Here is a 22194-nt window from a genome sequence, read left to right as displayed (position 1 = left end):
GTTGGCAGCAACGTTGCCAAATACTTACTGGCAAATTACAGTCAAATCAAATACATTTACAGATTACAACCTTTATTTAATGGTTAATATTTTGACAAAAGGTAATTTACTGTATTTTTATGCCATTTACACTTAAAGTAGAAAGACAAAAGTAATCTATAAAATAATACAGTGAATTTCCTGTGAATTCTTTTTTACACTGTATTGGGACAACCCACAATAAGGGTTGGTTTAGAGACAGAGACACTGGTTTAGAGACAGAGAGGATTTTAATTACACTAGAACAGCCATAGAGAAAATGTCACTGATTCCCGCCGGAAGGGGTCAGATGACCCCACAGCTTATTATAAGAAATATGAGACAAATAAACAGTGTAAACTATATAATTACCTCTTAATATAAAAATATGAGGTTTACCACAGGTTTGAGTGACAAAAAAAATAAAAAAATAAAATAATAATAATAAATATTTAAATTTTTTGGATGGAAGAGCCACACATTGACGGGCAAAGAGCCACATGCGGCTTGCGAGCCATGGGTTGGCCACCCCTGCGCTAGACGTGTGGAATAACGTTCTAATTAAACTTTCCTGAAGTCATTTTGAAATTTCAGAAACCGTGCCAGATAAAACGGGTACTTTTAGGAAAAGTCATTGAGTGACAGAGCTGGAGCTCGACCGAGTGACGAGGATACATTTATTGAAAATGCCTAGGGGCCATTTGACCCCTTGTCGGCTGTGCTAGTGTTGATGACAGAGGGATGGAAGGAAGGAATTATAGAAAGATGTAGTGAAGGAAGGAAGGAAGGAAGGAAGTGATTACAGAAGGAAGTATGGAAGTAGAGAAGATAGGAAAGGACAGAAGAGAGGAACAAGGCAGAGAGAATGTGTCTCTGAACCTGCGCAGCCTAGCTGCCCTTTTCTGTTCAAACAGATGAACTTACTCTAAGCTCTTGTTTCTACAGCCCATCGTCACATCACAAGGTCGGCTGAAGCCCAGTTATGATCCCTTAAAGAGATCATGACTTTTAAGAGCGTAATAGATGATAATAATTCATACCATGATACGGAACGTAGGCCAAGTGCGTCCACATTTTTATAGGATTCTATCACATTTTCATAACAATAGCACCCTGCGCCGTTTTCATTGAGGTTTCTTACAAATTAACGATGCTTTATCTTGTCCTTTATATGCCGATTATCATTAGAATCTTAAATTGTACCATATGTCCCCCTTTAGACAACATATGTAATGCTACCAGCGCACTTTTGTTAAGATAATTAGTTGGCCATTCGCGGTCGCTATACCGAGGTTGCAGTAATAGTTTAACGCTGTTCAGATCACGTCGGAGAATATAGACCCATCCCAGTGACCTGCGACCTGTGCTAACGCTCTTGGGAAATGCAGTGTTGTAGTTCTCAACATTTTCAGCCTTTAATTTTAAACCAATGCTGCCATCTACTGACAACAAAAAAGTGTTGTCTAATCGTCACCTTGAGAGCTACTTCCGTATACAGCGCCGCCCCAAACCCATTCTAGAGATTCCCACTTTTTGCTGGGAGTGGGGCGTGGCCGTATTTGGTCCCAGACAATAAGAGTGGCTGCGATTGGTCACCGTGACGTTAAGCAGTCTGAGCCCTGCCATGCTGTGATCATTGCTGCGTGTCACAGTAGCTAGTGGTGAGGCACTGACACACTAAACAAAGTGATACTGTGACATTTGTAACTTGGTTATACACAGTTATACCTACAGTAAGCTCCACGATGCTGTCTATTATAAATCACGACTGGTGTGTTATGAGGAATATGCACAGTGGCTCTACAGTAGAACGACGACAACTGGTATCTCCAGAAAATACGGCATCATATAATACAACGCATCACTTTTTCCTTTAAATGATTGTCCTAACAACACTGCCTGAAATGTTTGTCATACAAAACTGGAGACATTCACCGCTTCTGGACACAGCTTGAGTGGTTCAGTGTTTGGTTAGCTGTAAAGTGTTCGGTTAGCTGTAAAGTGTTTGGTTAGCTGTAAAGTGTTCGGTTAGCTGTAAATTGTTTAGTTAGCTGTAAAGTGTTTAGTTAGATGTAAAGTGTTTGGTTAGCTGTAAAGTGTTCGGTTAGCTGTAAAGTGTTTGGTTAGCTGTAAAGTGTTTAGTTAGATGTAAAGTGTTCGGTTAGCTGTAAAGTGTTTGGTTAGCTGTAAAGTGTTTGGTTAGCTGTAAAGTGTTTGTTAGCTGTAAAGTGTTCGGTTAGCTGTAAAGTGTTTGGTTAGCTGTAAAATGTTTGGTTAGCTGTAAAGTGTTTGGTTAGCTGTAAAGTGTTTGGTTAGCTGTAAAGTGTTTGGTTGGTTAGCTGTAAAGTGTTTGGTTAGCTGTAAAGTGTTTGGTTAGCTGTAAAGTGTTCGGTTAGCTGTAAAGTGTTCGGTTAGCTGTAAAGTGTTTGGTTAGCTGTAAAGTGTTCGGTTAGCTGTAAAGTGTTCGGTTAGCTGTAAAGTGTTTGGTTAGCTGTAAAGTGTTTTGGTTACCTGTAAAGTGTGGTTAGCTGTAAAGTGTTTGGTTAGCTGTAAAGTGTTTTGGTTAGCTTCTTGCAGCAGAGATGTGTTTTCTATTCTTCTTTCTTTCACAAACACTTTTAGTCTTGGTCTTTTAAGGACTAAGGGGCGACAGTGGCTCGGGAAGTAGAGCAGTCGTCTGGTAATCCAGAGGTTCCCAGTTAGATTCCCACTCCTCCCAGGCAGCGTGTCGAAGTGTCCTTGAGCAAGACACTTGACCAGGCACAGACTTGAGGGCTTATCGAGCAATCTTCAAAATGTTTTACATGATATGAATTTGAATGGGTAAAATGTGAGGAACAAATTGTAAAAGCACTATATAAATGCACCATTTACCATTTAATGACTTCACAGTTTGCACAGTGGAAAGAAGACTAGTCTCTAGTTATGATGGGTTTCTAAGCCAGTGCTTCTCAATGCGGGGTCCAGGGGTGAGTCAGTCGGTCAGTAAAGTCACGTGTGCTGTCTATCAATCAATCAATCAATCAAATCAAATGTATTTGTAAGGCCCGACAACACACGTTAATCTCCCCATGGGCCGGACACGTCTTCTTTTTTAAATTTTTATTATTATCTTTTAGCATTTTTTTGTGTGTATTTTTTTTGTATTATTTTTTAAACAAACACATAAACAGATATACAAGCATTAGTTGACAGTGCACATCCAATGAAATCACATTTTAGTTAATTGTCATATATAGGATATACCCTTAATACCTGTTATCTAAAAACCTACACACATATGCTCCAGCTCGTACCCCCCCTCCCGGACCCCCCATTGGATAATCCATCCATTTTCCCTCGCTCCTAACCAGACATTACCATTATATGCTAGCTTTTATTTTCTCCACCACTTCTAACCACAATTCATTGAGACCCAAAATTCTTGCTGTAGATATTTCTTGATAGATCACATCGAGATATGTAATAATCCAGACCTTTCGGCACATTTTAGCATTTTTACAGCTTTTTTTCCTGGCCACGCAGGACCGTTAGAGGAGAGGGAGAACGAGAGGAGAAGTAGGGAAGACATGCGGCAAATGGTCACCGGGAGTGGGAAACGAACCCGGGACGACCGCTTCGCGACTCAGCGCGCTATATGGTGTGCTACTGGAGCACCCCCGGACACTTCTTCTTTAAACAAGTCAAGAAGAAACATCACAATAAATCAAGAACAAAACAAAAGACACCATGAAATCCAAAAGAAAATGTAAAATAAATAAATGCAACACTCCCAGACATACCCCACGCGAAGGTAAGGAAAAACTCACAACATTTGTGATGGTCGGACATAGCAATAGATACATGTATTAAACATATATGTGAATAGAATAGATACATGCAGTAAGCATATATGTGAATAGAATAGAAGTACTTAACTCAGCAATGAACTAGAACAGGCATGGTTTAGACGTTGTAGGTCGGACAGAAGACGGTATGAAGCTGATCCATGATCTCAATGGTGCACATAACCATTGTGGGGGTAGAACAGTCACTGCCATCTTGGCCATCACCCCGAGTCCACCACTTAGTTTCAATCAATCAATCAATCAATCAATCAATCAATCAATCAATCATGTCTCTCTGCCAGTCAATCTGCTTGTCTACCTACAGAATCTCTCTCTCTCTCTCTCTCTCTCTCTCTCTCTCTCTCTCTCTCTCTCTCTCTCTGACTGACAGACAGCCAATTAGATGTTTATCGGTTATCGCTCAGAGTTAATTGTTTTAATATTATTATATTCCTGGTGGGCCATGGTGGATGAAGCTCATTATGATCATGTCAGTGTGGCACAGGTGAACAGAGAGATGGAGGAGAGGAGAAGAGAGGAGAGGAAAGAGGAGAGGAGTGGAGAGGAGAAAAAAGAGAAGAGAGGAAACAGGGGGAGGAGAAGAGAGGACAACGGGTCAAAGGGTCAAGATTAGGGCTGCACGATTTGGGAAAAATATGTAATTGCGATTTTTCTGACAGATATTGCGATTGGGATTCCATTTGAATTGCGATGTAATTTTTTTAAAGCAGCCCAACGGAGGTTTATTGTAAAATGTGGCTTGCATTTGGCCTACACTCTGCTCTGAGCCTGGACATTTTAATTTTTACCTGGGAATCGATACCGGTACCGCTGCAGGTTTCTCTTGATTGTACTAACAGCTTGAGAGGTTGAGTCCTTTGATCTGAAGTGGTTCTCATATGGTGCACATTTGAAATGTTTATTTATGTCCACATAAACAGAAGTAGTCTGTCTAGTTTAGTTAGGGTACAGGGTACTACATGGTACTACAGGGTACTACATGGTACTACAGGGTACTACATGGTACTACATGGCACTACAGGGTACTACATGGCACTACAGGGTACTACATGGTACTACATGGCACTACAGGGTACTACATGGTACTACATGGCACTACAGGGTACTACATGGCACTACAGGGTACTACATGGTACTACATGGCACTACATGGTACTACATGGCACTACAGGGTACTACATGGTACTACATGGTACTACAGGGCACTACAGGGTACTACATGGCACTACAGGGTACTACAGGGTACTACAGGGTACTACATGGCACTACAGGGTACTACATGGCACTACAGGGTACTACAGGGTACTACATGGCACTACAGGGTACTACAGGGTACTACATGGCACTACAGGGTACTACATGGTACTACATGGCACTACAGGGTACTACATGTCTGCTCTTTTGCAGCACCACAAACATGGGAACTCTCTAACTCTTCCCCCCCTCCCTCCCCCCCCCCCCTCCCTCCCCCCCTTTCCCTCCCCCATCTCTCTGAGTGCCCGTCTCCTAGCGCTGACTAAGGTGATGGATGCCTCGGGGTCTTGGCCAAGATTGCAGTGACTGCTCTACATGCACCTCCGAGGCCTTGGATCAGTTGTTTACCGTCGTCTGTCCGTGGTCCTGTCAACTGATTAACAGTATTAACAGACTGTTAACAGATTAACAGTCAACGCGGTTTCATTGCTGGGTTAAGTACTTCTATTCTATTCACATAATATGCTTACTTCATATATCTACTCCATTCACATATGTGTCACCTGGCAGTGCTAGTGACCACAACTCGGCCCGCCCCCTTCTCGGCTAGACGTTCTAGAGTTTTTTTTTTTTTTTGTATGTGTTTTTTTCTTTTCTTCACATTATTATAAATTGAATGTATAAGTACTTGTTTACTATAAAAACGAACAGTTAGAATATCTAAAATAGTGTCAATCCTGTGTTTAAATTTAGGTTGTTCACGGACTTTATTTCAATGAAAACGGGGGCGTAATTACTGTATTTGCATGTGAATCAAACCTAGACTGCAGCCCGCAGAGATTTACATTGGGGGAGTGTTTGAAGCGACGCACTGGCTGTTTACACTTTCAATGGGATTATCATCTGGTTGCACTCTGGATCAGAAAGAGATGAATGCATTGGATCTAATGAACGAGTACAGGAACTTTGTTAAACCAGTTGATTCAGTCTCTGCTCACCGGTGAAAACACCGCGCTATTCAACGGAATTAACTATGAGATCGGTCGAGATGCGTCTGCATGGGTAAGTTTAAGAATGTTTGTTTATGTTTACAGTAGCATGTTTACAATTCCGCATCTTTGATAAAACTACACCAAGTTTTTCTGCCGACCACAAGTCCAACCATGTCACGTTTATTGTGTTATTACGACGAGCTCATGCTACATTAACGTTAGCGTTAGCTAGCTAGCAAGTTAAAGTTGCTAACGTTATATTGATAGCTATTGTTTCAGATAGCAAGGTGGAGAGCTGTGTGTATGTGTAGCTAGGAGGGATATGAGGTCTGTGTGTATGTGTAGCTAGGAGTGATATGATAACTGTGTGTATGTGTAGCTAGGAGTGATATGATAACTGTGTGTATGTGTAGCTAGGAGGGATATGAGGTCTGTGTGTATGTGTAGCTAGGAGTGATATGATTACTGTGTGTATGTGTAGCTAGGAGTGATATGATAACTGTGTGTATGTGTAGCTAGGAGGGATATGAGGACTGTGTGTATGTGTAGCTAGGAGTGATATGATAACTGTGTGTATGTGTAGCTAGGAGGGATATGATAACTGTGTGTGTGTAACTAGGAGGGATATGAGGTCTGTGTGTATGTGTAGCTAGGAGTGATATGATAACTGTGTGTATGTGTAGCTAGGAGTGATATGATAACTGTGTGTATGTGTAGCTAGGAGGGATATGAGGACTGTGTGTATGTGTAGCTAGGAGTGATATGATAACTGTGTGTATGTGTAGCTAGGAGTGATATGATAACTGTGTGTATGTGTAGCTAGGAGGGATATGAGGACTGTGTGTATGTGTAGCTAGGAGTGATATGATAACTGTGTGTATGTGTAGCTAGGAGTGATATGATAACTGTGTGTATGTGTAGCTAGGAGGGATATGAGGACTGTGTGTATGTGTAGCTAGGAGTGATATGATAACTGTGTGTATGTGTAGCTAGGAGGGATATGAGGTCTGTGTGTATGTTTAGCTAGGAGTGATATGATAACTGTGTGTATGTGTAGCTAGGAGTGATATGATAACTGTGTGTATGTGTAGCTAGGAGTGATATGAGGTCTGTGTGTATGTGTAGCTAGGAGTGATATGATAACTGTGTGTATGTGTAGCTAGGAGTGATATGATAACTGTGTGTATGTGTAGCTAGGAGGGATATGAGGACTGTGTGTATGTGTAGCTAGGAGGGATATGAGGTCTGTGTGTATGTATAGCTAGGAGGGATATGAGGACTGTGTGTATGTGTAGCTAGGAGTGATATGATAACTGTGTGTATGTGTAGCTAGAAGTGTGTGTGTAAGCAGCTTGCAGAGCTACATAACATTAGGCCCATGCCACTGAGTGAGGACTTTGTTGCTTTTTCTCGTTGTGACATAGATTTAACAATAATTCTGGTGTCAAAGCAGCATGGGGGGGGGGGGTACATAGCTTCACAGTCCTATAGTCCAGATAGGGGGTCCTGGAGAGACAGGGGTCCTGAGGAGAGAGAACTCTGATTCAGCAGCACTTAATTATGTTAATGTTATTCAGGTGAGGGGCGTTGCTGGAGGGGGGTTTGTTGACGCCCAGTTGAAACTGTCTGAAGTGTGAAAAGTTGCCTTCCTTTGAGACACCTTTTCACCTCTTAGGTAATCTAGAACACAGCCAGTTTTAGAAGTTATAATTGAGCACATCGTGTTCAAAACATTCTCAGATTTCAACATATGACACATCATTTGAAAGCTTAGATTCTGTACTTTAGCAATCTGGAATAATCTGAAAAATGAAAATGTAGAGATCTGGCATAAAGCGCTGTGAGGTGACACATATATGCTTACCACCTGTATCTATTGCTATGTCCGCCCACTACAATCACATGAGCTGTCTAACGCCTGTCCCGTCTCCCTGTCCCCCTGTGAGTTGCTGTCCTGGAGTGCTGACCGGAGTGTCGGACGTCCCGTGATGAAGGCCGGGAGAATGCGACCCTCTCTGCATGCCCTCCTGTCTCCCTGTCTCCGGCGGTCTCGTAGTGGTGACCGGAGTGCTGGACGTCCCGCGATGATGTCGGGGAGGTTGTGACCCTCTCTGTGCCGCCCCCCCCCCCCATCTCCCTGTCTCCGGCTGTCTTGGAGCGATGACCGGAGTGCTGGACGTCCCGTGATTAAGACGGGGAGGACGTGACCCTCTTTGCGCCGCCCCTGTGCCTCAAATAGATTCGCTATCAGCTCTATCTTCAATCTTTCAAAATGTTCAGTTGCTATCGCTATCAGCTCTATCTTCAATTTTTCAAAATGTTCAGTTGCTATCGCTATCAGCTCTATCTTCAATTTTTCAAAATGTTCAGTTGCTATTGCATGCACTCATCTGTGTTTCACTACACACTTGAGTGCATGCTTACCAACTGTTAGTCTGCAACACTACTATCACCAACATCTAAGAAGGGAGATCCCCCCTTGAACGGCCCTTCTAAGGTTTCTCTCCTCCACACTGCCTGTGGAGCATTTTTCCCTATTGTTAGGTTTTAGTGAGTTTTTCCTTACCTTCGCGTGGGGTATGTCTGGGAGTGCTTGCATTCTTTCATTTATTTGCATTTATCTTACATTTTTTGGACCTTATGGTGTTCTTGTTCTGTTCTTGACTTATTGTTATGTTTTCTTCTTGACTTGTACGGCCCATGGGGACATTAACGTGTGTTGTCGGGCCTTATAAATAAATTTGATTTGATTTGATTTGATTAAGTACAAGGAAACCTCATACAAAGGACATAAACAATGTGTGTGTGTGTGTGTGTGTGTGTGTGTGTGTGTGTGTGTGTGTGTGTGTGTGTGTGTGTGTGTGTGTGTGTGTGTGTGTGTGTGTGTGTGTGCCATATGGGAACCACTTCAGATCAAAGGACCTCCGTCTCAAGCTGTTAGTACAATCAAGAGAAACCTGCAGCACTAGACGTTGCTCTCTCTCTAATTCACTCTCGCTCTCTAATTCTCTCTCTCTATCTCTAATTCACTCTCTCTCTCTCTCTTTCCCGTTCACCCCTTTTCTCTCTCTCTGGCTCTCATCTCACTTCATCTTCCATCCTGAATCCTGAATCAGAGCCTATTGACTGTGACACAGACATGTAAAAGACATGAGGTCCATCTCTTCTTCTTCTTCTTCTCTAATAGTAAGATACATGACACAGTGCAGCTCGGAGGTCCATATCTTCTTCTTCTTCTTCTTCTCTAATAGTAAGATACATGACACAGTGCAGCTCGGAGGTCCATCTCTTCTTCTTCTTCTTCTTCTTCTTCTTCTTCTTCTTCTTCTTCTTCTTCTTCTTCTTCTTCTTCTTCTTCTTCTTCTTCTTCTTCTTCTTCTTCTTCTTCTTCTTCTCTAATAGTAAGATACATGACACAGTGCAGCTCGGAGGTCCATCTCTTCTTCTTCTTCTTCTCTAATAGTAAGATACATGACACAGTGCAGCTCGGAGGTCCATCTCTTCTTCTTCTTCTCTAATAGTAAGATACATGACACAGTGCAGCTCGGAGGTCCATCTCTTCTTCTTCTTCTCTAATAGTAAGATACATGACACAGTGCAGCTCGGAGGTCCATCTCTTCTTCTTCTTCTTCTTCTTCTTCTTCTTCTTCTTCTTCTTCTTCTTCTTCTTCTCTAATAGTAAGATACATGACACAGTGGAGCTCGGAGGTCCATCTCTTCTTCTTCTTCTCTAATAGTAAGATACATGACACAGTGCAGCTCGGAGGTCCATCTCTTCTTCTTCTTCTCTAATAGTAAGATACATGACACAGTGCAGCTCGGAGGTCCATCTCTTCTTCTTCTTCTCTAATAGTAAGATACATGACACAGTGCAGCTCGGAGGTCCATCTCTTCTTCTTCTTCTCTAATAGTAAGATACATGACACAGTGCAGCTCAGAGGTCCATCTCTTCTTCTTCTTCTTCTTCTCTAATAGTAAGATACATGACACAGTGCAGCTCGGAGGTCCATCTCTTCTTCTTCTTCTCTAATAGTAAGATACATGACACAGTGTATCTCTGAGGTCCACAAGAGAGGAGAGGAAGGATGAGAAGAGAGGAAAAATGGGGGAGGAGAAGAGAGGAGGAGAGGAAACAGGGGGGAGAAGAGAGGAGCGAAGAGGAGAAGAGAGGAGAAAAGAAAAGAAGAGAAGATGAGAGGAACGGGAGGAGATGAGAAGATGGGTGTGTGTGTGTGTGTGTGTGTGTGTGTGTGTGCGTGTTTTCTGCCTGTGGTCAGACTCCTCTCTAAGGCATCACAGACATTAAACAATCCTTCCTCTTGAGCAGCCATGTGGTTCCTGTAACCCACAGCGCCCCCCGGGGGGCACATCACACTCTCTATTTCATTAAGCAACATTTAAGGCTGCTGTCTGCTTTCTGAGGAGACATACACTGGAAGTCATTCCTTTCCATTAGTATAATGTAGTGTACACAGTGATGTGGTGTCTTTTGCATATTATGCTGTATTTACTGTATTATATGAAGACAGTTGTATAATTTCTTGTTTGCGTTCACTATGTACATTGTGTTGAGATCAGGTCATTCTACACAGTCTCTGGAGCGTAACAGTAAGAAGCATTCTGTATGAAAGTATTCTGTACTTCTGTATGACAACTATTAAAGAAACTTGAAACTTGAAACTCTAAATTAATAATTGAATTGCTCAGTTCAGGTCACGCCGACTTTATAATTGAATTGCTCGGCTTGGGTCAGAGATTAGAAATTCATAAAGATGAGCAAGTTCGGCGGCTAGGTGGCGCAGCGGACATTGCACTCGTCACCAACGCAAGAGACACCGGCTTCGAATCCGGCTGTCGGTGTTGCCTCCGGCTTGGGCCGACCGTCATACAAACTCAATTGGCAGAGTTAGCGGGTGGGAAGTCGATGGGTGGTAATCTGGTCGTTGTGAACAGCGACTCCTACAGGTCGGTTGGGGCGCCTGCACAGCAAAGTCAGGAAAATGGCGGGGGCAGTGTGAGCCTCCTACACGTTACTCCTCGCCAAATGAGAGTCCGCACGCGTGTTACTTAATGACAGCCCTACAGTGCAAGAATGTGACAATTTGACCATGTGACCGCGGCAACGCGGGAGAGCGGCAGTGCGGAAATAGGCTGTCTCTAAGACAAACTCTAACCTTAACCAGCTCCTTAACAGCGCCTAAACTTAACCGTTCTAACCTTAACCAACTCCGAAACAATGCCTAACCTTAACCTTAACCTTAACCATGCCTAACCTTAACCATAGAAAGAATATTGCCATTCTCTAAGACAAACTCTAACCTTAACCAGCTCCTTAACAGCGCCTAAACTTAACCGTTCTAACCTTAACCAACTCCGAAACAATGCCTAACCTTAACCTTAACCTTAACCATGCCTAACCTTAACCGGCGAAAGAATACACGTTAAAAAAAAAATCACGTTAAAAAAAAAATTTGATGGGATTCGAACTCGTCAACAACGGACCGCAGGACCGCAGGACCGCTGCTCTGCCAGGTGAGCTGAAGCGCCGAATGAAAATCATGGCGGATTACTAGGGCGGTTGCATAATTCCGCTCGCGCTCTGCCGCTCCGCTCGCTCTGCCGCTCCGCTCTGCGGTTGCCGCGCCTGCCGCGGGGCATGGCGCAGCCAATCAGGGAAAACGCGGAAGCAAAAGCAGCACTGTAGGGCTGTCATTAAGCAATAGGCAGTCCGCACTGGCAGGTGAAAAGATGTGACAGGCTGCCTCCACATGTATCGGAGGGGACATGTGATGCAAGGCTTCTATCCTCCCTACAACCGGCCAGTGGGGGGCATATGCGAGCAACGACCAGGACAGGGGAGGGAGAATTGGCACGAGAGGTAAATTGCGATGGGGAGAAAAATCACAGAAAAAAGGAGGAGGGACTTCCGGTTACGCTACAACATGTAGCACACGCATTTTGCAATTGCTCCGCTCCCACTAACGCTAATTTCGTTTAAAAACATTATTTGGACAGTAAAGAAAGAGAATAGACCACATCGTATGTATTGTTAAGACCCTCTACTAACCATATCAAAAGACAATATGGTTAAAGGTGGAAAGAAGGCAGAGAAAATAACTACGGCAACTTCAACGGCGCAGGACGTAAAAAAACGAGATAGACGCGTCCTAACCGTCGCTGGTTCTGAGCCGACGGCGACAAGCTCCGAGGAGGAGAAGGAAGAGGACAACGTACCGGGATCATCGATTACGGTCCCCGAAAGAGAGTCAATAGAGACCAACATAAAAGAAGGTACAGATTCAAGCTCCGTGAGAGGGAGAGCAGCCAGATTTATGGATTCCAACGTCACTGCATCTATCTACCATATGCCGTCAACTGAAGTAAGCAGAAATCCACCCGATTTCAACACATTGTCTAACCTGATGGTAGAACAGTCTAACCTGATGAAAGAACAGTTAGAACAGTCTAACCAGATGAAAGAACAGATGGTAGAACAGTCTAACCTGATGAAAGAACAGATGGTAGAACAGTCTAACCTGATGAAAGAACAGATGGTAGAACAGTCTAACCTGCAGATTACACACATCAAGGCGCTCGAGGCAAACGTCGAGGCTAAATTCGATCGCATCGAGGCTAAATTCGATCACATCGATGAGAAATTAGAAGAAGTCAAGAAAGCGTTCGATGCACAGTCAGAGCGAATCACGACAGTGGAGATTTCGGTGACAGAAAACACAAAAGCAGTCAAGGCGAACGAAGGTATCATGACAGAGATGGGAGAAGAGATGGAAAAAGTTAAAGATGAATACCGGAGGGAAATAAAATTGCTTAAAAACGAAGTGATGGAGAGGCAACTAGAAACCCATCGTTACCACAGGCGGAATAACATCCGCATTGTGGGGCTTGATGAATCAGTGAACTGCGATGACATCAACTTTCCAAACGAGTTATCAACGATTTTGAATAACTCCGATCCAAACAAAGTGCCAGAAGTGGAACAAGTTTACAGAATTGGTTCCCAGGGGCAAAATATCAACGGGCCGAGAGTCATCATTGTCACTCTGCGGAAAACTACAACAAGGGATGAAATCATCAAATATGCTCGCAACCAACGTGGGAAGCTGAAGTATGGTGATAAACCAATATTTATCTACGAAGATTTGAGCAGAGAGGCCATCATCCGACGTCAACCATACAAAGTTGTGATGCAAAAGCTGTACACAGCCGGCCACAAGCCAAGGCTAGCATATCCGGCGCTGTTATCATTCTTGGACAATAACGGCCGCAGGTCAGGTCCATTTACACCCTTTGATGCTGAGGATTTCCTGATTCAAAATGCAGCAAATAACCCAAAGCATGACGGAAATGCCGGAATCAGTTAAGCCTCTCTCTAAATATATACCAGTGTTGGAATGACTTTATTGTGTTCATCAATGAGGTCATTCCACCAGTGTTGGAATAACATTGCTGTGTTCATCAAAGTAGCAAACGATATGCAAGTCGTCTATAACAATGTGTACTGTGTATAATACGATTCATAATACATTATAATTTCAGTCTCTGGTCTCTGAGGGGACAAATAAATATCAATGCAAAAAGATCTATCTGGAATATTCTGGGTTTATCGCTCAAATGCCCTGGGTCTCTTAGATCATTCTGGAATGTAAAATAGTCTAGGCACTAGTATATTCTACAACCTTCTAGAATATAAGGCACCATGACAACGAAGCATACAACTCTAACAATAACATTCGGTGTGCATACACATAGCATATATAAATTAAATGAAGTGCAATCAGCCCTTAATAATACTTTAAAATTATCCACACATAAACGTATGGGCACAGCAAGGTTATTCTAACAATTTAAGTAATCACTCCATTAAAGGCACATTGAAGCGCTAAAAGGCGCTGCTTTTCTATCTTATCTAATCAGTTAAATCGGTTCTAGTGGCTTCTCCACGTTGATAATTATTTATCTCTTATTCCTTATCTATATCTTTCCATTGATTTTTATTTTATTAAATTTTTTCTTCTCATCACCCTATATTTTTTAAATATAATTTAACTTACATTGTTCTTTTCCAATGTTCTTCACATTAAGGTGTCAATATTACTATATATTTTTTAAATATATTGTAACTTACATTATTCTTTTCCAATGTTCTTCACATTAAGTGTCAATACTGATCTACAATCTTTTCCTTTTTTTTTTTTTTCCTCACACGTTGGTGGAGGGTTCAAAGGAATATGTCGATAAAGGTTTATTCTCTTTTTATTTTATTTTTTATTTTTATCTTTAGGTTATTTATCACAATACTTCATTACAGTAAGGGAAGGTGCAAGACCAAAAGCGACATTCTATTGCAATAGAATGGAAATGTTAGATCCTATGGCAATGAGCATAGGAAAATTAGGATTACAATGCTCAGGTTGGGCAATCCGGTGGACCATGGGAGAAAGTCAATCGCGGAGGATGTGTTCTTGGAACACAGGCATGTTCGACTTTCTGGGAGAGGGGAAAATAGGGGATTTTTATTTGTATATATATATGTTTTTAAGCTCAGCTCTCAACGGGACCTCATTAATTGGATGTGCATCTATTGTAGCTTCATACTCCAGAAACATTACCAAAAACTACACGAAAACATGCATAGACTATGGCTAGTTTGAATATAATGGTATGGAACACCGGTGGGATAAACAAACAACACAAGCGCAAAAGCGTGCTTACACTGATGAAAAAAGAACATGTGGACGTGGCACTATTAAGCGAAACGCACATTTTAGAGGGAGACATAAATACGTTAGCGGATAACATATACCATAATATTGGTCACTCTTCTTTTGCTACGAGAACTAGAGGGGTAGCCATAGTCGTCAGACGCAAATTAAATATCGAATTGAAAGGGGTATGGTCGGATGCTGAGGGGCGCATAACTATAGCTAGGATTATACACAATAACAGGAAAATTGCATTGGCAGCGGTATATGCCCCGAATTTGTACGAAGTGGGTTTCTTCACTTCACTAACAGGAGAAATGTTAAACCATCCCGAGTACTCATACATAATAGGTGCGGATTTTAATGCCATTTGGAACCCAAGGATGGACAAAACTTACCTTTCCTTCTCCAGCGAACAAAAGAATTCATCTAAAGCATTAAAAGATTGGTCGAAATCAACAGGAGTAACTGATTTATGGCGTTCACTTAACCCCATGACCCGCAAGTACTCCTGTCGTTCGGCGAGACACAACACACTATCCAGAATTGATTACGTCTTTGCATCCCCGAGAATATTTGATAAATACGAAGTGGAAATGACACCCAATGCGCTATCAGATCACTGCTACTTAATCCTGAAAGCAACATTTGGTACATTATCTACCCGGGCCCCAAGATGGCGTTTTAATTCGATGCTGCTTAACAACAAGGAATTCATTACACAAATTAAAGAAGCTCTCACAGTATTCCTACAAGTTAATGCTAACTCGGTGCAAGATCCCAGAATATTATGGATGTCGGTAAAGAGTATGATCAAGGATTTCTCGGATAGATTTACCTCCATATTGCGCAAAAATCAAAACACAAAACTGTCTGAAATGGAAACGCTTTACTCAACGCTTTTTAATTCTTTAAAATACAACAACTCTACTAGACTAGATAACCAAGTTAACATTCTAAAGACCGAGATCAAAGCAATGTACAGACAAAAATCGGAATTGCAAATACGCAGCACTAGACAACAGCAGTACTTCCAAGGTTCTAAACCTAGTCACCTATTAGCCATGCGACTAAGAATTAATGCAAAATTTGCAGATATAACTGCCATTAGGAAACAACAAGCTCTAGTAACAGAACCCAAAATAATAAACGATACATTCAAAGAATTCTACTCCGATTTATATAACTCAGAAACGACCTTTGATCAAGACAAATTAGACACATATCTTAATCAAATTACTCTCCCTAAACTTACAGATGAAGACGCTAAACAGTTAGAAGTACCGATCACATTAGAAGAACTCAAGAAGGCCATATCCGGAATGAAAAACGGCAAAGCTCCGGGAATTGACGGTATCCCATCAGAAATGTACATTTCTTGCTGGGACATATTTGGACCCTTATTACTAAATATGATCTTATACTCAGTCAAAGAGGGAAGCTTCATCGAACACCAAAATACCGCACTCATTTCAGTTCTTCACAAAAAAGACAAAGACCCCACTGAATGCGGTAGTTACCGTCCTTTAAGCCTCCTCGGAACCGATGTCAAACTGTACTCTAAGATATTAGCCATCAGATTGCAAAAGCATATGACGTCTTTAGTTCATACGGACCAAACAGGCTTCATAAAAGGTCGCCTGATCAATGATAACATAAGGCGAATACTGCACGTACTAGATACAGACAAAGAGGACATCACACCTAAGGCGATACTATCCCTGGATGCTATGAAAGCATTTGACAGGTTGGAATGGTCGTTTCTATGGGCAGTATTGGAAAGGATGGGGTTAGGAAAAGGTTTCATTGATATGATTAAAGTACTATACAAGGACCCATCGGCCATGATTACAACAGGCACAATCATCTCCAAAATCTTTCCGGTATCACGCTCTGCCAGACAGGGTTGCCCTCTTAGTCCCGGACTATTCAATTTATCATTAGAGCCTTTAGCACAATATATAAGACAATCCCAATCCATAGAACCAATCGTAATCAAGGGCACACAACAAAAAATTAGTTTATATGCGGACGACGTAATATTGTTCATGCAAAACCCCAACACCACATTGCCTCATCTGCTCAAGTTGATTGAGAACTTTGGTGATTTATCGGGATTTAAGATAAATTGGCCGAAGTCGGCTTTCCTTCCACTTAACACCCCTGCAAAAAAAGATATAACCCTCCCAGGTGCGATACCGATGGTAAAACATTTCAGATGCTTGGGAGTGGAAATATTCCCCACCATAAGACAAACGGTGAAGCACAATTACACAAAAATACAGAACAAAATCAAGGACGACCTGGACAGGTGGGCAAAACTTAAAAACTCAGTACAGGCAAGGGTATCAATAGTTAAGATGGATGTATTACCAAGAATCAATTTCTTCAGCTCAATGCTTCCGTTACCTCCTCCAGAGGGCTACTGGAAAAGATTACAAACCTCCACATACAAATTTATTTGGAATAACAAACCACCTCGCATAAAAAGATCCACCGCACAGAGAAGTAAAGCAGACGGTGGCATGGCAGTCCCAGATTTTTTACAATATTTTAATGCCTTCACATTAAGACCATTGAAGAAGATATGGTTTGACCCCGAGGCTTTGGTATCTTGGAGAAAATTAGAAGAAAACATAGTAGCCCCACAGAGATTGAAAGACATAGCATACACTAAACTTTCAATCAAGCATTGTGAGCGAGAATTTGGCCCAATAATAACCCATGCAATCAGGACATGGCGGGAAACTCAAAGGAAATTTCCTAACAATCAAGTATGGCATAATCACACTCCCATATTCAATAACAATGCTCTCTTAATGGGAAAACGACCTATAAGATTCCCTGTATGGGAAGAAAGAGGCATACACTCATTAGGGGATATTTTTAATAACAAGGGCCTCTGTAGTTATGTCGAAATATGCATAAAGTTTAACCTCACCGAGTCCACATGGCTTTTTTACATACAGTTACGACTTTGTATGAGATCTCACGGTGTTCCATTACACATACCAATTGAACACCACAGATACCACAAATTTTTCTATGACAGAGATACATTGGGAGGTTTTGTATCAGGTTTTTATTCACAATTACTAACGTCCTCGTACGAAACCCTTCAACTAGACAATGTCTGGAGGAGGGATATACCAGACCTGGAAAATGACTTTGATTGGCAAGGAGCCTGGGCAAATGTCCGACTTACATCAAGGAACCCGGATCATCAACAAATCAATCTGAACTATATTCACAGGACATACTTGACTCCTATAAGGCTGTGCAAAATGGGGCTTATACAAGACTCCAAATGCTCCCAATGTACAAATGGGGACGAAGGAACATTTATGCACATGTATTGGGACTGCCCACCAGTTAAGGCATTCTGGGAAGATGTGTCCCAACAATTATCAATACTCGTATTTTGGAATATACCTGTACACCCCGCGGTATTGCTATTGAATGATGTTTTTGAGTTTGCAGTGAACCCACAACTAAAAAGATTGGTTTTATCGGGTATCACAGTAGCTAAAAAACTGATTGCATCACGTTGGTTTCAACCGGAAAAAATGTGCCGGAAAGTGTGGTTTCTTACATATCTTGATGTGATATATCAAGAAATATCAACAGCAAGAATTCTAGGGCTCAATGAATCCAAAATGTTAATGTGGTTAGAAGTGGTGGAGAGAATAAAAGCTAGCCTATAATGGTGATGTCTGGTTAGGAGTGAGGGATAATGGAGGTACTATCCAAGAGGGGGTCCGGGAGGGGGGGATTTGAGCTGGAGCATATGTGTGTAGGGTTTTAGAAAATAGGTATTCGGGGTATATTATATACTAACATTTATATAATTGTAACTTCGCTGGATATACACGGTATACGGTTAAAATGTTATTATTGACTATTTTTGTTTTATCCTGTTTCTGTACTTGCATATATTTTAACCACCTTTACTGAAAGTGTCATTATACATTGTGTGTTGAGTACTGACTTTTAATAAGTTTTGTTTTGCAATAATAAAAAAAATTTAAAAAAAAAAAGAAAAAAGGAGGAGAAAAAGTAGATAAAAAAAAATTAGCAATTTCAGGCTTAAACAAAATCAGCACCCCCGGGCTAAATTCACATTCACACAGTTTTTCAGACCTGTGTTAAATGTGTCAAAAATCCCTTGCAACGAGGGATGGTAAATGACTACAGTTAAAGCCCCAATCCAGAATATTTTACACCACATTAATATAGGATGTATTCACATACATCCTGGAAGAGTTTGAGTTGTAGATGGAAAATACTCTTTTGGAACTTTCTTTACCCTTTTTTTTATTTACATTTCTTTTTACTCCATTTACAAAATACCTTTTAAGTAATACCAAGGACAAATTATGTATGTGTTTCTAGTATGTGTTAGGACTCGGAGTCAATCAACAGGAGAATAAATAAAAAATTCTCCCTTCCTATTTAAAATATTTTGGTTTGGTGGGGCTACACGTTTACAGTCGGATCACTGATTGGGCCTTTACACTATATAACCGCCAAACAATAAATGCAATGGAACCCATAGATGATGAACCTAACGTCCCCATTGATTACTTCCCTAACCACCTGTGACGGACAGTTAGTGGAACATCCCCCGCCCGCTATGGTATAATAATGAACTTGTATCATGAATGCAATCTGCATCTCTCTTGGCGTCTTTAATAATTCATAGCTTCCCACCAGTGCTGGAGAGTAATAAAAGACCAGCAGAGCGTGCCACTAACTTAATGAATATTTCATACATGCCATCGCAGAGCAGTTACCAGGGTACACTGGAGGATTTCAGCATGCTGGACTATGATTGAGGCTTGAATCGAATTTTCAACTAATCAAATTAAATCTAGTCAACTGTAGGCGTAATAGCAGATTAGATAAGATGACCTTACGGTTACCGGTCTGCCCCTTTGTACCGCAGTTATGCTTCAGTGGTACCTGGGGGAACTTACTGGTACAATTAGTAGAGTCAAGAGGGATAGACCGCGGTGGGGAAATGGAGGAAATCCTTTTTCGTGGTAAAAGTAGTGTCACAGGAGCAAGATATTGTGATGTAAGATGAGAGCACCTTTCACGTGTCAGATATTCTATCTCCGAGGTCAGCCGTGGAATCGAGGGCTTTTAAGTGGGAAGTGACCATAGAAAGAAATGTGGGTTCTGTCAGAATTGAATGATTTTGAGTTTTAGCATGAAGACAGCTTTGAATCTGCTCTGTACTTGGGTCAGTGAGAGAGGTCAGTTGTAAATCCACTTCAGTCACCCATTCTCTCTCTCTCTCTCTCTCTCTCTCTCTCTCTCTCTCTCTCTCTCTCTCTCTCTCTCTCTCTCTCTCTCTCTCCCTCCCCCTCGCAACCATAGCTGCTCCATTGAATTTCTGGAGCTCACCCTCTCCCCTTCCCTCCTCTTTCTTCATCTCCTCTCCCCCTCCCTCCTCTCTTCATCTCCTCTCCCCCTCCCTCCTCTCTTCATCTCCTCTCCCCTTCCCTCCTCTTTCTTCATCTCCTCTCCCCCTCCAGACCCCTCCATATGTCTTGATGAAGGTCCCTGCTCGAAATGTTGACTGAATATAGCAGAGAATAGTGAGTGCAGGAGTGTACAATGTATTTGATTATGCAGACACTAGACATTAAGCAGACACCAGGCATTAAGCAGACACTAGACATTAAGCAGACACCAGACATCACACAGACACCAGACATTAAGCAGACACCAGACATTAAGCAGACAGCAGACATTAAGCAGACACCAGACATTAAGCAGACAGCAGACATTAAGCAGACACCAGACATTAAGCAGACACCAGACATTAAGCAGACACCAGACATTAAGCAGACACCAGACATTAAGCAGACAGCAGACATTAAGCAGACACCAGACATTAAGCAGACAGCAGACATTAAGCAGACACCAGACATTAAGCAGACACCAGCCATTAAGCAGACACCAGACATTAAGCAGACATTAGACATTAAGCAGACACCAGACATTAAGCAGACACTAGACATTAAGCAGACACCAGACATTAAGCAGACATTAGACATTAAGCAGACATTAGACATTAAGCAGACACCAGACATTAAGCAGACAGCAGACATTAAGCAGACAGCAGACATCACACAGACAGCAGACATTAAGCAGACACCAGGCATTAAGCAGACACTAGACATTAAGCAGACATTAGACATTAAGCAGACACCAGACATTAAGCAGACATTAGACATTAAGCAGACACCAGACATTAAGCAGACATTAGACATTAAGCAGACATTAGACATTAAGCAGACATTAGACATTAAGCAGACATTAGACATTAAGCAGACACCAGACATTAAGCAGACATTAGACATTAAGCAGACATTAGACATTAAGCAGACATTAGACATTAAGCAGACACCAGACATTAAGCAGACAGCAGACATCACACAGACAGCAGACATCACACAGACAGCAGACATTAAGCAGACATTAGACATTAAGCAGACAGCAGACATCACACAGACAGCAGACATCACACAGACAGCAGACATCACACAGACAGCAGACATCACACAGACACCAGACATCACACAGACAGCAGACATCACACAGACAGCAGACATTAAGCAGACAGCAGACATTAAGCAGACAGCAGACATTAAGCAGACACCAGACATTAAGCAGACATTAGACATTAAGCAGACACCAGACATCACACAGACAGCAGACATTAAGCAGACAGCAGACATTAAGCAGACAGAAGACATTAAGCAGACACCAGACATCACACAGACAGCAGACATTAAGCAGACAGAAGACATTAAGCAGACACCAGACATAACACAGACAGCAGACATTAAGCAGACACCAGACATCACACAGACAGCAGACATTAAGCAGACAGCAGACATTAAGCAGACAGCAGACATTAAGCAGACACCAGACATCACACAGACAGCAGACATTAAGCAGACAGCAGACATTAAGCAGACAGCAGACATTAAGCAGACACCAGACATCACACAGACACCAGACATTAAGCAGCAGGGTACGGGGACATGTTACAGCTGCTGTCTGGGCTGCCATGGCCGATCCCTCGATTCAAGGGGACCATCTCACAAGGGGGAGGGAAGATACTACAGATGGCCATTCTGAAAGAACTGCTCTTAGTCTCAGTTATGGTGTCATTTGTACTATTCAGTCACCAGGGCTGAGTCGACATCAAAAGTCTACCCAGAGAGGAAGGATGTGAAACCCCTGTCAGGTCAGGTGAACCATATTACTGCCCTTTGACAGGAATTATTAGACAAGACCACTCACACTCGACCGCTAAGGTTTATGCGTGCGCCATTTCTCTCTGTCACAAAGGCTTCCAGAAATGTCAGCATTTAACCAAGCCTTGGTTAAAAAGAATTCTCC

The sequence above is a fragment of the Notolepis coatsorum genome, assembly GCF_963971535.1.
Source record: "Notolepis coatsorum genome assembly, chromosome: 5".
NCBI classification, from domain to species: domain Eukaryota; kingdom Metazoa; phylum Chordata; class Actinopteri; order Aulopiformes; family Paralepididae; genus Notolepis; species Notolepis coatsorum.
Note: the sequence above shows the minus strand (reverse complement) of the source record.